General features: G+C 38.6%; 1 protein-coding gene across 3 annotated transcripts in view; it reads left to right on the forward strand.

Moving 5' to 3' along the window:
* Positions 1-211: 211 nt before the first annotated feature.
* Positions 212-8206, forward strand: part of LOC106934605 (semaphorin-6D-like) — an 86228-nt gene continuing 78233 nt past the window's right edge. For all 3 annotated transcript variants that reach the window (XM_015014601.1, XM_015014602.1, XM_015014603.1), the window contains exon 1: positions 212-319. The gene's annotated coding sequence lies outside the window, so the exon portion shown is untranslated. The remainder of the gene's footprint in view (positions 320-8206) is intronic.

The raw sequence follows: 8206 nt of genomic DNA on the forward strand, positions 1-8206 counted from the left end.
ATGAAAAGTTGCACACATCCTCACTGAGCGTTTCTCTGGATATTCAACAGAATGTCAACGTTGGCGTTTCCTCTTCCAAACTCGAACACGTTCCATCTAAAGGAAACGGAAACATTTGGGAAATTATCTGACTGGACAGTATGAGCATGATTTGTTTCTGATCTGTTTAAGTATTAAAAAAAATGAAAACTCATGAGTAAATTTCTGTTTTCGCAGGACATCTGAGGGGGTCCACCCCCGCCTCTTGACTTGTTCTTCACGCCGCTGTCGCCTCTCCAGCTGGAAGAGCCGCAGATGAGACGCAGCATATTTTAATACTGTAAGTACACTAACCTTTGCATCCCAGTGTATCTAAAGTTGAATCTTTGAATGGATTAATAAGACAAAACTGCTGCATGGATTTTTGGACTTTTCAGCAAATTTTACTCATGTAACCATTTAAATCAAACTGTAACGATTATGGTCAAAAAAGATGGAAAGAAAGGAAAAATGCAGGAATTTACAGTAGAAAGATGTGCATTTCTTGCTCTTGACGTTAAATCTTTTGATTTTTATAATTTTTATTGGTTTAAATGAAGTTGGTATATTAGAGGTTGGCCTTAATTTGCACCCACCGTTGTCCTCTCAATTAACAGGTGATGTAAATGAACCAGTCAGTAAATGAGGAGCTTGATTTCCCTTGTTTTTGGATATTTCTTGGCCACTTTGCTTCTCCTCCAGGAAATGGCCGAAACAGAAGGAGGAGGAGTTATTGTGCCAAATCCTAAACAGCTGCGTCAGGAACTCATGGCTTTTTTTGTGTTTTGTGCTAAAAGCCACAAAGAAACCTCACTGGTTTTTCAGGGGTCTGCTTTTTTTTTTTGTTCTTTTCAAATGCAAAGTTGCTCTTCAAGTTGTTAGATTGCAGTGGCGAGGCTGCGGTCCTCAGGTGCAGCGGCAGATGTGAAGAGATTGCAAAATAAGTGCAGTTGTGTCCTTGTCTGTTTGAATGTACTTTCAGAAAAAGAGAGCAGAAGCAGAGGCCGTAGTCCACCACTCCAAAAACAGGAAATCAATAAATTCTCAGTGTAGTTTTGTTGTGGCTCGTTGCTATATTAATAATGTGCAGCAGGGACTCCTTTTCCTGTTTGTTGTTACCCGTTTTTCTTCAGAATGGCTTCTATGAGCTGATTGTGGTTGAAGGAACAGTTAAAGTATCATTCAACATGAGTCAGTGCTCTTTTTTTTTTTTTTTTACCAATAGATGCAGTGTCATTGAAAAAAAAATGATGCCATGCATTCGGCTTCAGCGAAGGCGTTGCATTGTGAAATGAACACAGACTGATTCACTTTCCAGCAGCAATCAAAGAGATAAAAGTGAATCCAACAGAACATCTTCTCAAAGTGTGTGGGGGAATGCTAACGTGTGAAGCAATATTTTACAAGTCCTTCTTTTGCTGCTTCATCAGTTTTCTCTGCTTTATTTTCTCGCTCCTTGTTATTTTGCAAAGTGCAGATTGTTGTGCAGATTGTTGTGCAGTTTCCCAGAATCCCTTTTGTTGCAGCATCTCTGTTCCTTTTGGTTCTCGCCTCACAGGAAGGTTTGTTAATCCATCTTTTCTTTTGTTTTGTCCACTCAGCTTCTTCCTGATAGATGAGTCGTGTAGGTGTCGCATTCATCAGCTGGTTGAAACTCCTTAACCTTGTTCATTTAAACAACTGAGAAGTAGATTTCTGATTTTACACAAGCTGTTCAGTCAAGCTGCAGCGATCGAAGGCTCAAGCCGTCTGTTAGGACGGCTCTTTACCATGCACAAAATTCAGTAATGAACTGATTTGCTTCTAATGACCTCTTCTGTTCTTAACAGAGGTATGCTTACGGCCCACATTTACTTCTGCCTTTCAAACATGGTGGCTCCTGATCTGTGTGCGGTTATATCACTGCATCATTATGCACCGAGTCATTTTTAAAATCATGCGATTTGAGTGGTTTGGTTTGGGTCCATCAACTGCAACCGTTGGTCTCTTGTGGAAACGTTGCTCAGCTGTAAAGGTGTAAATCAACCAGATTAAAGTCTTCACCTAAGACTATGAAGTTTCTTTTCTGCTGCACAGTTTTTAAATGCTGCAAGATTTCCAAGGCAACATGTTTGATCCAACTGTGTTAAATTGCAACAATAACAACATAAAAACGCGCGGCTCCCAGATGAACCTTAACAACACCATAAAAATTGGATGATCACTTTTCCCTGCGGTATCTGAACAGACGTGTGGCCTCCATAAAGCAAAACACTAACCACCACTGGCTGGCCAGAGATTTCTTTCTTCTGCCTTTTTTATTCTTTTTGTGGAATAAATTTTTCAGTCTGGTTCAAACAGTTGGCCTCTGATGCCTCTCGCTTTAAAAATGCTTTTTTTTTTATGTCCACCTGTTTTTATTTCCAGCTTTGGAACAGTAAATGTCACAACAGTGTTGCAACTGGGGATAAAACATATGTGGAAAGCAGAAAGACAGAATTCAAATAAAATGGAGGGAATGCTGGATTTATTTTTTGTATTTTTTCTCTTTTGCACTTGATTCTTCCCATTTTCATTAGTTTTTTTCAAATGGTAATGTCTTTCAGTCACTTTTTCTAAGCTTCCTCATTCTGCCTGTGCTTCATTTGCCTTTCAGCTGTTGGTTCCTTTTTTGACATATTCATTATTCATCATTTTATTTCTTTTTTGGGTGGCGCGGTTCTTGCATCCTTTTGTAGAATCTTTCATCCAAACTGCAATATACTCCCTTCATTCTTCACTTTTTCTCCTCTTATTAATCTCTATTCATTCATCCTCACAGTTTGGATTCGTTGTGTCTTAATTTTCATTTGAATTCCTTTTGTTCCTTCTCATTCGATGACGTTTTCCAGCTGACCCTCCGTTTCTGTTATTCTCCTTTCCTGACTTTACTCCATTCATCCAGTTACAAAATCCAGACAAAAACGACATTCTGCAACCTCTACCGGCTAGATTGGCTCGCTCACATGCTTTTTAAAATGTTTCAGCTCAACAGCACTTTGTGCAAAAGTAGAAAAAAAAAAAAAAGACGTCCCAATGTCACAATCAGTGCAGTCATCGCTTATGTGGTGGCACAATGGTGAGGCAATGAAATGGTTCATAAGAAACACTAAAAATGAACGGAAATGGAGCAAGAAGAGGTTGTTGAGGGCAGGCGGTCTGATGCAGCACTCAATCACTGCTTCTTGTTCAGCCAGCCCCCTGAGAGCCTCAAATGGCTTATTTTTAAATGGGACGGATTATTGAAATTTCATTCTTTTTTCTTTGCCCGATAGCTGATATTTAGATGTCTGAGGTGACAACCAACTCAAAAACTCCAACACAATCTTACCGTTTTGTTGTAGGTTTAAACATATCGGCTACGACCATCTACAGAAGAGAAGGATCTGTTGCATTTTAACCAGAAAATATATATCTGAAGTTTCATATCTGATCTATTTTGAGGAATCGTAATTTGTTTCCTCTCGCTAGTAAATGCGACACTTTACAGCAGTGGAAAGATAAGAAGCTCTTTATTTCGCATCACTCAAAGGACAGCTTGACTTTTTTTTTTAAAAAGTTTCTCCTGCAGCTAATCTTTTAAGAATCTATTAACTAATATAACTAACTAGTCCAGACAGCTGAAATAGTCTATCAATGAGTCTGATGTGTAAAAATATGGGAAAATCAAACGTGTGCAGAAGCACTGCTGGCTGTTATAGATGGTTTAGATTTAATTCAGAAACAGTAAATGTCACTTATAGCTGCTGGATATATATGCAACAATTATGGAATTTGTGTAAATGTGGCATTGACCAAATAAAAGCATCAAATAATCATAAAATAAAATGTATACGTGTTTCCAGTTGATGGATGAATGTACACTGCTTGGGGTGTAATGTCCAATAATGTCTAATATCCATTCTGTATGCAGTGGACTATTTACTATATGATTAAAAAATAGCTGTAGTATATTTATGAATTCATGCAGTGTGGTTGTTAAAGTCAAGATATACATTTCCAAATATGTTTATCCCTATTGAGGGTTGATGTTAAATATTTCAAATTCTAGATCCATTGCAGTTCACTTCATAAATGATGCACATATTTTGTATTCACAAGATAACTTTTGTTTCTCAATTTCTTTTATTTCCTTGGGTCAGAACCCACACTAGAGGCGATTTTAGACGTACCGTATTTAAAATCGTCAGCCTACGTCGCTGGATGACTTGGCTCAGAGGTGAGGAATGATGCAGAAAGATGCAGTCAGGCTTCTTGATTCCCACCTTCAGTGACCAGATTAAAAACAAACCATTTCCCCTCTCGCCTCTCAGCCATGTTATTGTGCATTTATTTATTTTTTTATTGCATAGTTTGGCATTGTTCAACGTAACGCTTTGGAATAAAGTTGATTTCCTCAACTGTGGGCGGCCTGTAAATTCCTGTAGACATTGGCACGGCGTCATGTTCTCTGAACAAAGATATTGTTTGAAAATGTGTGCACTCAGTTCACAAATGTGCCGGCACAGATTGCAAAACATAAGATACTGATATCCCATCTGCAACACTCCTCAATTAATTACTTGATGCATAAAGCTGTGTTTTCAGTTTTGGTGGATTCGTGCTTACGTTTGGGTGTTCACAGATTGTCCAAGACCTGTGTGATGCCAAAACCTTTTTTATGTGCTTATAGATTAGATGAAAGCATAATAGATGCAATGGCTCAGGAAAGAAATAACTTGGTGACACACAGGAGTCATTTCTTTTGAATGAGGTTAACATTTAGGTTTATGGGCTTGCATCAGACTGCAGATCAAAGTGCCTTCCTTCTTTCTATTTATATATTTTCTTAAATATGTTTAGTGTGGAGAGACACAGAAAGCAAATCTGTACTGAGGCCAGGCGTCGGTTGGCAGGGGTCTCCTCAGCCAGCAGTGAACCACAGGAAGCATAAGAGCCGATTTCAAGCTGCATGAAATCAAGATTTCACAGAGCTAAATGTGTTGCTGCGCCTCCCCAAACTGAAGCCTGCAGATTGATTACAGCCTGGATTAGTTTTGTGCCCGATCCATAGTTTACTCATTAATACCGTAAACTTTCAAAGGAAACAGTGAGAGCCAGAGGAGGGAGAGGGGAAAAAAAACAAAAGACTATAGCTATTCTCCTTTCCCTCTTTCTGTTAGTTCCTCAGTCCGATTATAGTTTCAGTTTCATTTAGGTGGTCTTTCAGTTACTCTGGCACCCGTGAAGTCTTTTTGTTAGAATTTGTCCTTCAGCCTGACACACAAAAACACAACCACGCACACAGGCGCACAGCGGCAGAAACTGGTGTATTGCTTGTCAGGATGGAAACTGATTCCACTTTCTCAGTCTGGCACTTGGGGCGCCCACTCAAGGCCAGCAGACACACAAACATACATGCGAGGCATCAGCCCGGCACACACTTAAAGTCCCACACACAGCCAGACTGAGGGAGACACACAGAGAAGTGGTGCAGTTCAGCAGTGAAACGTGTTTTAAGTACATGTAAAGTGGTAAACATGTTTCACAATGTAAATAAAAGCCTGATTTGATGCATGCTCACTTGGACTGAAGACGGACCAGCTTTGGGTTTATTCATTCGTTTGCTAATTCATGTTCATCTCTTCCCATTTCATTTACACCTGCTTTCATTTTGCACCCATTTGGTTAATTTGACGGGTTCAATTAAAAAAAACAAAACTTCAATTTGCTGATGCAGTTTGTAGCCAGATACATCCTGCTGAATGTGCATTAATAACAGAGTTACCTCCTACTGGTAAATAATGATTATTCCAATCACATAAGCACATTTTTTGACAATTGATTGTCAATATATTATAAAAGAACTTTAAATAATCTGCTTGTAAAGCAGGTTAAACTGACCTTAATGTATGTACAAAGATGCATTCAAAATGTTTTCTTTTATACTTGCAAATGTTGGCCACAACATATGAGGAATAGATGAACTGACCAACATCCTCTTAAACGATAAACTTTCCTCAAATCAATCTGATTCAATGTATACATAAAAACTCTGAACTCCTGAGGCGGAAAAAAAACACTAGAATAGTGGTAAAGTCGTACCAGTAGCTATTAATGTTCACATTTATCTTTCTGAAGTTGTAGTCTGTGGGTTTTTTTGTGTTTACAGATTGAGCTCCAGGACCAGATGAATAAATGTCCTGACTAATGGATCCCATCTGCACATACCGCTTAGTCAAAAGTTACTCTCCACAATTAATTGGTGCCTGATGCAGCATTTCTACCCTTTTAACAATCAGTTCTGGAACGACGCACATGTAGCAAAATATCTTTAAGACTCAAAGGGTCCAAGAAATTTGTAATAATGAGTTCAAGGTCAATCATTTATTGTACAATAAAACATACTTCATCTAATTGGCTTTGGAGTTTTCAGAACACTACTAGGTTTTAAAAAAAGACTAACGACAAAACATTCAATGGAAATTCAAACTAATTTCTACTGAAAGTTGCACGACTGCAGCAGCAAAGCATCTTTTCTTTCTTGTAGGGTTAAAATAAAACCTTAATAAAGATGCAAAACTCTGTCCAGTAGAATCTGTTTATGCATCAGGGTAAAAGTGCAGCTCCATTTCTCTTGTTTGGCAGTTTCAAAACAGAAAATGTGCTGCAACAGAATATTTTCTCTGTTGAAAAATCAACATTACTGACCCCCAACCACTGCTGTCTTCACATTCATATTCACTCCATGACCCTGACCCAGAATGAATTCAGCACCAATCGCATCTTACTTTGTTAAAATGTCTGTGAACATGTACTCTAACTTATGGTTTGATCAGTCGACATATTATTTTTCACATTACTTGTCAGTTCATCCCAATAAGCAAATGAAAATAGGCATTGAACTCTTTCTCAGTGAAATATTTAACCAGTTGAAATGTGGCGACTAAAATAGTTCCAGTAACGCTTTCTGTTCAAATTAAACAAAATAATCCACACATTTGGCATAAATCCATTCAAATAGTTGAATACGAAAATACTTTTATAAGGTAAAGAACCACCATCAAATGTCTGATACAAAATGCATTCTGACTGGATATGTAGGGCTCACCAAAAAGAGAAAAATATATCCAATAAGACCTAAAGAAAGTTGGCCAGAGAAAATAACATTCAAAATTAACTTCTACCAACTAGTAGGCCAACTTCTCTATTTATGGTTTAAATCCATTTTTTTTCCAAATGAGAGAACTGAAGCCACAGCATCTCAATGGATGCTGTAAATGACCAAATAAGTGGATCTGCCCCCATGCTGCAGACCCTAATCTCATTATCACTTATCAGCCTTCACTATAATCACAGCCGCTTCAGCCGCCGCGACCCGTCTGACACCAATCTCATTGAAACCTCAGAGTTGCTCTGACATTCTCCCAATAACAGTTAATCCAGAGCCACCGGGCCGCGGAGGTGAACCGCTGTTCATCTGGCCCACAAACGGGAAGCTGCCACAGAATGATTTCTGTCAATTATCTAAATGAAAGCAGCTGCAGTGTCTCAAAGGGGAGGAGCTGTTTCACAAAGAAGGTGGTGGTTGTAAGATTTAATGGCTGTGCAAAGCAGAAGGGAGATGGATTGTTAAACAGATGCACCAACAGTGTTGGCGATTGGTGCATTTATCTGTGATGCTTCTGCAATTAAAGACGATGCAAATACTAAGAATTTAATATATCTACGTTTTAGGATAATAGTCATAATGCACCTAATACATTTGTACTAAAATGGTGGTTTACTCTTGCAACAAATGAATGCATAAAAAGACTCATCAGCGATGGTGTTATTACAGACATTCACAGTGACTGAACATAATTTATCGTGTCTCCATCTAATTTTTGATCTTTGTTAGTGACTTGGTGTGATTATGTTTCACTGGAAGAAACTCCTTGAGGCAGATTGTGAAGTGGTCCAGTCAGCTCACTGATGAGCCTCAACTGTGTCCAGCTTCCCTGTAAGCCAAGCAGGAATAACGAAGGCATTCAACAACACGGAGGTTTAGTTTCTTCCACACTCAGTTTATTCCTGCTGCTTAAAACTTAGAAGACGATCCTAATAATAACTTTCTGGGCACTTGTTTCCATTCATTTTAATATTCTTTAAAACAGGGTCACCAACCTTTTTGAAACTGAGAGCTACTTCA

This window comes from Poecilia latipinna, unplaced genomic scaffold (genome assembly GCF_001443285.1).
Source record: "Poecilia latipinna isolate Pla-1442-1.1 unplaced genomic scaffold, P_latipinna-1.0 Scaffold1833, whole genome shotgun sequence".
Lineage (NCBI taxonomy): Eukaryota > Metazoa > Chordata > Actinopteri > Cyprinodontiformes > Poeciliidae > Poecilia > Poecilia latipinna.